At 40.1% G+C, this 8,776-nt stretch overlaps 1 pseudogene; it reads left to right on the plus strand.

Moving 5' to 3' along the window:
- The first annotated feature begins 1,685 nt into the window (after window positions 1-1,685).
- Window positions 1,686-5,985, plus strand: LOC145948700 (uncharacterized; annotated as a pseudogene).
- Window positions 5,986-8,776: the final 2,791 nt, after the last annotated feature.

Genomic DNA, 8,776 nt, shown 5'->3' on the forward strand with positions numbered 1-8,776 from the left:
TGTGAAATAATACCGGTAATTCAAAAAGTGTTAGTGTAATTTCTCCTAGGGTATAGACAGGATAATTGTTTATGCCATTTAATTTTAAAATATTCGAATAATTAATACTTGTATTTTTGGGCACAAAATTTTCTTTAATTATATTCGGTCCGGATCCCGTGTCTAACATAAAGGTTATTTGAGTGGTAATTTTATCGATTTCAACCTGTACCGTAGGCACGCGACTATGTTTGTCGAGGCTTATAGTTACAGGCCTGATTTCGGGTTCGTAGTTATTTACTTGGCTTGCCGCTGCACGGATGGGTGTGATGTTCGCTCGGCCCCCGATTTTACATCCGATGTCGAGGGTCCGTTGTAGTTTCCTTGCTCTTTTTCTTTGCGGCGATTGTTACTCGTAATTCGTAATTGACATGTATCGAGAAGATGGCCCTGTTCTTTGCAATATCGGCAGAATAAATTGTCTTTATGTGTTGGTATTGGATTGATTTTAGAGCGGCAATTTCTAGAGATATGGCCATAATTGTTACAAGTTTGACACACGATATTAGTATTGCGTTCATTTTGTTTCTTCCAACAATTATTAGCCGAGTGACCGGATTTATCGCACCATTGGCAAATTACTAAAGATTTATTTGTTTGTTGATTAAAGTTATTCTGTCGACATGATTTTGCATTATGACCAATCTTAGAGCATAATTGACAAGTAATGACCTTTTCCTGAATTACGTTAATTGATTGTCGAGATCGTGGGTCGCGTAACCGACATTTATCTGCGCTATGCCCGCGTTTTTTACAAATTTGACAGATTAAAATATCCGTTCCTGTGTTTCCGAAAGGATTTTGATTTTGTGGTGAAAGTTGAGTGAGCTTTCGACAACTACTTGCTGCATGTCCTTCTTTATAACAGATTTGGCAGACTTCTCGAGATAGATTAACAGGTAGCGGTGAATGTTGACTTGATTTAGCGCCTTGTCGTAAATCTGTCATTTGTTGAAGCTCTCTTTCTATTTTTAACGCGTCGACCACGGTTTCCTGTACGTTTAAGTCTCGTGCTATTCTTTGTTCTATTTCGGGTTTTAGTCCTCTAATAAAGCATTTACACATATCTGTTTCTATAGTTGCTTTTATATCCTGTTCAGGCATGGCGTTCCCTGAGCTTCGATATGCCTCTAGTATTTGTTTTCCGAGAAGTTTAACCCGATTCGCGTAAGTGACGACATCTTCATTATTTTTCTGATAAACGCAACCTAATTCTCCTTGTAATTGATAGACATTTTTGGAGGGACCGTAAATTTTCTTCAAATACGTTGTTAATGCAGCTACGGTATTAAAATCTTGATCTTGTATAGTACGACGCGCTTCCCCCACTATTCGCGTTCTTATAATTTTAGCGAATTGACACTCTGCCTCTTTAGGGAGCATAGATTTTGCTTCCTCGCATCCCTCAATAAAATAATTTAGTGGGGTGTTACTACCGTCAAAAAAGGGAACGGCTTCGACCGCGTATTTTAAAGTGGCGAAAGGATTAGCGTTAGCCATGTTTATTGGTGGACCTCCGGATTCGCCGTTAGAATTATCGATATTAATTTTGAAAATCTGATTTTTTGATATAAATCAATAAATTCGACTTGGTCGGATTCGTCGGGTAATTCACTTATTTCGGTTAAATTAGAATCTCCTAAAAAATGTACGTGTCGAGGCGTAGATGCTGTGAATTTTGATTTAGATTCACGTGTTCTGTGTGGTGTTTCTAACGCGGTCTTGTAAAGTTCATCTATTTCGTCTTTGTCCGTTGTGCTTCTAGTCCCTTTACTCATTCCTATTCCCAAAGATCGCACATTTCAATCCCGGACGAGCCCCCAATTAAACGTATGTTACGTCCTGGCCTGCACGAAGGAAAGGCCGCTCGAAGGTCGTAACAGCGTTTTCCCGAAATCGGAGTGATTTCGGGTCGAACGGACTGTCTGGCCCTTTTGCAGGTCAACGACTGGATAGTCGCTTTTACCTGGCTTATTTCAGGGGTCCGTTTGTCGGTCCTTTTCGGTAAGGGAATTAAATCCATTTTACGCGGGATAGGACCTTGTGCGATCTCGGGGGATATATGAAGGAACGCAGGGGTTTAAATAAGACTTTAAATTCGCGTAATGTAAATAATTATCATTTATTCAAAAAAAATAAAATCTTAATAATATTCGGAGAATTAGACATTTGAATTTGTGGACATGTATAAACAATTATATATGAGTGTGTGTGTAACGTTGATGTGCTATGAGGCGGTTGAGGATTCGCGTTGGCTTTTGATCGTCTCGTTTCAATCGGAGAGCGCGTTTCAATGCTCGACGAGGCAGCGATTTCCACTACTTATTAAGTTTAGTCGCGATTCCGGGGATTACTTCCGTGATCGTAGAAGAATGAAAGTACTCACTGTATATTATTTGGTGAGCGGGTTGGCAGCTATAGGTTGATCTTCAGGATCGATGGTTCCTTCGAGTGGTGTGGGCGAAGGTGTAGGTTGACTGGTAGCTGGTTGTTGAGCCCCGACGGTCACAAAATATATGTTTAATGCGAGGATCCAGAAGTGTGTAACTGCCACGACGTAGGCGGAATTAATAGAGAGCATTCTTGGAAGATTCGCTGCTTTTATACTATTCGTCTGCCCTTCCTATAGGGCAAAGGGCGTCTTCTTTTCTTGTGACTCATAGTCATACGTTCGGTGTTTAATCCCCTTTGCGCAACGTATTGCTTCCTTGTATGAAGAGTTCTTTCCTAATTCCGATCTTTGGTCTACTGATAGCGTGTGTCGATCGTGATATTTCAACATTACCTATGACTTATTGATCAAAGTGTAGGTTTCGTAATCTCACCGATCGAGTTGTTTCACAATCACTGTCTTTCTCCGTTTAATTCTTATAACTAATTTCGGTCTTATAATTAATATGTTCGCGGAACGCGAATCTGCGTAAATCGGGGAGGAGAAAAGAATCGTGCAGTCCACAGGACGTAACACTGCAATAAAATAAAGACTACTATCAGATGATACTTTACATACCCAAGATTTGTATCGGTCGTCTGTAAGCCAAGCTTCGCTTACGAGCTTTTCGGGGCTTCGTTAATTCAACACATATTTTTCGTTACTTTATACTATTTGTTAAAGCGAAATATATATACTGATCAAGAGCTAATTGCTCGAAAACGAGAGATGTTTATAGTAAAACGGTCTACAGCTGACTCGACGAATTTCGAAGACATAAATGTCAAAAACCTGTCGCTAGATTTTATTGTGTCAAACAGCTGATTGGAGAGCTGCTTGACAAGACGAGACGCGCGGTAAAACGATCAACACGCGCAAAAAAGGTAAACACGGCTCGTCGGGAAGCCGAATATAATGATTGAAATACATTTCCCAATATACAATATTTTAAATTTTTTGACGGAAGAAACCACCACCTTCTCACAGTTTCCGTTGAGCAACAATATGTACGTCGTACATTAGTACAAAATAAATAGGGAATAAAAAGAATAAAATCTTAAACAATATTTATAAATTAAAATATTATTTTATTACAATTATTTCTTTAAAGATAAAAAATCTTTTTTAATAGAAAGGTGTATATATTGGCCAAGTGGATTTTTATATATAAAATATACTTATAATTATTATTAATTAATAATTATTTTTAATTAAAATTTTAAATATAAGTTTCTTAATTTATGTTTAAAATATATTAATTTTATTAATATTATTTTATAATATTAAATATATTTTTTATATTTTATATTTTCTTTTTGCATATTGGGTTGCATCGCCTACTCGCTATCGCCAGTATTCCGGATTCGCTCGAAATTCGTAGCTCTATTCTATCAAAAGAAAATAAAGGACAAAAGATATATACCTGTCCTCTTCTACAAATGTTCGAAGGACAAGGGTTCTCATCTTTTCGGTGCGCTCTGCGCTGCCGACCTACCCCCTCCACTGCAAGATGGCTGTCGCGAAGTGGCTGTCGCGCGTGAAATCTTGCATCACTGGTCCGTCGACGGTTTCGTGGCGTCTGTGAACGCGGCCCTGAGGAAAAACGAGGAGGCTCCTAAGCTGGACAGCGCAGCCTCCCGTCTAGAGAGTTACGACGTCGTGGAATCTAAAGGTCTCGATGAGGAGGTGGAGAAACTGATCAAACTGTACAGCAATCTCGACATTACCACGACGCCGATGCCCGGGTGTCCGAAGGGCAGCCTGAGAACCCTCCTTCGAGAGGGGGATTTGAAACTCAGAGACGCCACCAGCAAAGTATGCGACAATGTTATTTATTGTTAGTCAGATCAAAATTACTTTTATATGAATAAAATGAAACTATATTCAGAAATATAAGTATATGAGATTAAAAGAGAATATCCATGATTGTCAATAATAAGCGAAATAATTGAAAATAATTCTGTTGTAATTTGACTTATTTTATGAAGTAGTTTCTATAGCTAATTTTTTTCTATATCTTAAAGATAGCAATTATTTAATTCTCACTGTGTTGAAATAAGAAATTACGGTCTATTAATTATCCTTTACAGATGGAAGTGCACGTACTATTATTGACCGACATGCTATTGATTTGCAAATCTACAACGAAAAAAATGTTTAAGATCATTAGGCAACCGTATGTTGTCGACCGCATACGAATACACGAGGTCAAAGAACCGTCCAGTATAGGATTGGTTTATCTTAATGAGTACGGGACAGTTTCGGCCGCTTTAATCCTGAGCGCCGGTGACCCGAAACTAGCCAAGGTGACTCGACAAACATCACGAATTACGACAAAGTTCGCGGAATGTTGATTCACTGTTCCGTTCGATTTAGATTCGTTTGTAGTGTACCTTCATTAACCACGGTCTTCACTAATGTCGCTTAACTAGATATAATTATAGTTGAAATTAAATTTTTATCTTTCTTTGTAACTAACAACATGTATATACATAATGCAATTTTTTAATAATCTAGAGAAGATTGAATTAATTAAATTTAAAGTTAAAATTGGTCGATGTCGGTGAAACCGCAAACCTTCATGATTTTAGCTAATGCGGTTTCTAGTTTACGAGCGGAAGTTGTTTTAAACTAACAGTACCACATGCTTTTTCAGTCGTGGATGGAATCCTTGAGACACGCTCAGCAACAATTCATATTGATGAAAGCACCGTCGCTCGGTGCCGAGCCAGTAATGAATCTGGCACCAGTTAGCAGGCAACCGAGTACTTTGGGCGACGGCGATTTCGAAACGGAAGAGTGCGAGGGGACCTTTCCAAGAACTCCGCGTGGCAGTAGCAGAGCCTCACATGTTAGCAGTCTCACTCATAGTCATAGGTATGTTTCGAAAAGTAAAAAAAAAGAAATCTCGAAGTCTTGTTGTATTTAAAATGCCTATAAAATGCGTTCCATCATTTCTAGCGGTAGTATGGAGATGGAAGGCGCGTCTCAGGGAAGTAGCAGCTTTCTACCCAGTTATAATCCGAGCAGAAACGTCAGCGTGGAGACGAACGAACAACCGCGAGCGTCGAGTTCGTTGTCGTCGGAGGAAGGTGGCGAATCGAGTTCCGGGCATAATCACAGATCCATGCACATAAGATGAGCGCGATGTTGAAACGTACAAACTTTCGCGATTTCACATTGATGAATCGCAAAGTAAATGGACTGTAATAACATCTCTATTAAAACTCATTGTCCGAATCAGGCGTTCGTTATTGAGTAAATCACCGACGCCGAACACGCTGAGTGTCCAAGTACCGTATTCGAGTCTGGGTCAATCGCTACCCAATCTAACACTGGCTACCTCACCGCAAACTTCTACCGTGTCGCCGACTCCACCGAACTCATTGCTCATCGTGCCGCAGATGACAAAGAGCAAAGACACCCTGCTCTCACCAGGACACCGAGGTAGCAATTACCGACGCGGATCTCTGTGCCTGCGTTTGTCACACTTTTCCGGGACCGAATTTCAATAAAAGACGCACTAACGTAGTCTTGCACACTCTCTAACTCTGCACGCTGATTAGATCATAGTAACATGTAAATTACTATATCACGAGTACTTCTTATTTAGAGCTTCTCTATTTCAAAACCACATGTCTTAATGCCATTTGCTTATTTGTATATTTGTGTTGTATCTTTTTTTACATTTATTTTACACAATTATTTTGCGATAATCAATTGCTTATGTTGTGTCTTGTAATATCCTTCATCTACAAATTCTATGTTAATCTCGGTATTAAGGTTTTTTTTTGCGCTGAAGATGGCCCTAAGAAGGATCCGAAACGTCCGCGAATATTTTATTAAGATAATTTGGATCTAAATAAACGATGTGCGTTTGAATGCTTATATAATACATTTAATTTTTTAAAAAATTGCGCCCTATTAACAGCGCCTAGGCTCATATTGCCATTTACTCAGTTTAATGTTTATTTTACAACTTTTGTCAAAAATATGATTTTTATCTTGTTTTTTTATTTTCGGGATTGAAAGATTAGAAAAGATTGGCTACTTTAATCAAAATTCTTCATTAATAATTAAGTGTATAAATTGATAAATAATAATATATAGACATTTTCATTCATCTGTTGCACATGTTTGTTTACATATTTATAAATTGTATTTTAAGAAAACATAATCATATAGGAATGTACATTTTCCAAGAAGTGAAGAAGATAATACGTTATCATGCGATTGTAGCATGTATCGTGAAATTATACGTTACGTGTTACATAATGATTTGTCATGCTGTGCATCAGATCTATAAAATTGAAAGATACGACAAAGTAATGTAGGATCGGAATTATTTTAAATTATAATATTGTATCGCGTGAATAATTTATCTTAGATATTGCGAATCGATAATAAAAGTATTTGTCTCGACCGTTATATTTACTCGAGACAAACTCGGCATTATAATATGGACGCAAACAAAAACAGTGTAAGTCGACTCGGATTGTTTCGTGAGACAGCCAAGTAAAAACAATATCTCCGATTACCTTGACGAGGTCGTAAGACAAAGCAATAACCGAAAAGTCAAGAATTATCTAGAAGTCTAAGCGAAAGAAATAAATACAGCCGATTAACTGTCGGAAGGAACAGTCCTCGCTCGAATTTAATACCGTTGACATTGCCAAATTATATTGTATCTTGAGCCAAATATATTCTATCTTATTTTTCACTGAGGGATTTAGAACAATTTCTTTACTGCCGTTCATCTGCGCTTACAATTTTGGGGGCTCAGCCGGGATCTGACGTGAGTTGACGCTGCGAAATTGGAAAGGGAAATTGTTAGTGAGAAGATTAGAGGAGATAGGGTGGGCAATTGTGAATGGAGGGAGATGTAGCAGGAGATGAGGAGGGGAGCTGGACGTACATGGGGCCGAATGGGAGATCAGTCATTGATTATGTGATTGTGAAGGAGGAGGTGAGGGAGGAAATTATGAGGGTAGAGATAGGAGATAGGATTGACTCGGACCACATGCCGGTAGTGGTAAGGAAAGAGGTGGAACTGGTCGGGAGAGGGGAAGAAGGAATTCAGGGAGAGGTTAGGAGTGATAGGGGAGAGGCAGGGAGATGAACAAGAAGAGAGAGGGGTAGAGGTGGAGTGGGGGAGGATGGAAAGAAAAATACAGGAAGTGCTAAGTAAGGGAAATGGGGGGGAAAGTAGGGAGGAGAGAAGAAAAAGGGGAGGGTGGTTTGATGAGGAGTGCAGAAAAGATAAGGGGGAGGTGGCAAAGGAGTTGAAAAGATGGAAGAGAAAAGGGGGGGAGGGAAAGGAATTAGAGAGGAAAAGAATAAGAGAAGAAAGAAGGAATACAAGGGATTATGTAGGAAGAAGAAAGAGGAGGAGAATGAAGAATGGACTAGGAGGGCAGTGGAAGCGAGGACGGAGGGGCAGGTATGGGAGGTAATTAGGAAAGAGAGGAGAAGGGGGAAAGGAGGGGGGGAGAAGGGATTGAGATGGAAGAATGGAACAGTTATTTTAGGGATTTATTAGGGGAGGTGGAGTCAAGAGTGGTGTTGGGAGGAAGCAGGAGGATAAGGGAGAAGGTGGAAGATCAGGAAGATCAGATAGAGAGGGGAGAAATTAGGAGGGCGATAGGAAGGATAAAAGATGGGAAGGTGGTGGGGGTGGATGGAATACCAGGAGAAGTGTGGAAATATGGCGGAGAGGGGCTAGAAGAGTGGGTGTGGGAATTATGTAATAGGATATGGAAGGGGGAAGGATGGATTAGAGAATGGTGTGAGGGATTGAATACTGGAAGAGAGGGGAGAAAAGTTCTGGACAGGGAGGGGAGTGAGGCAGGGGTGTCCTCTGAGTCCGCTGCTGTTTAATATGATGATGGCGGACTTGGAGGAGGAGATGAGGAAAGGAAGATGGGGAGGAGTGAGGTTAGGAGAGGATGGAAAGATTAGGTAGATATTTGGAGGGGAAGGGATTGAAGTTGAATGAGAGCAAGTCGAAGGTGATGAGGTGCAGGAAGGGGGGAGGGAGGCTGAAGAAAGCTAGTTGGTATTGGAAGAGAAAGAAGTTGGAGGAGATAAAGGAGTACAAGTATTTAGGCTATATGTAGTACAAAGGAATGGGGGGCAGGATGGACAGGTGCGGGAGAGGATGAGGAGGGGGGCAGCAGTATTGGGGCAAGTATGGGGGATAGGAAAGAGGAGATTTGGGGGTAATTGGGGGAGGAGAGTATGGCTTTTCGATGCGTTAGTGTGGACGGTTTTAGAATATGGGGTTGAGATATGGGGGTGAAAGGAGAG

The sequence above is a fragment of the Prenolepis imparis genome, unplaced genomic scaffold (assembly GCF_030444845.1).
Source record: "Prenolepis imparis isolate NDT839.2.m4 unplaced genomic scaffold, iyPreImpa1.0 SCAF_587, whole genome shotgun sequence".
NCBI lineage: Eukaryota > Metazoa > Arthropoda > Insecta > Hymenoptera > Formicidae > Prenolepis > Prenolepis imparis.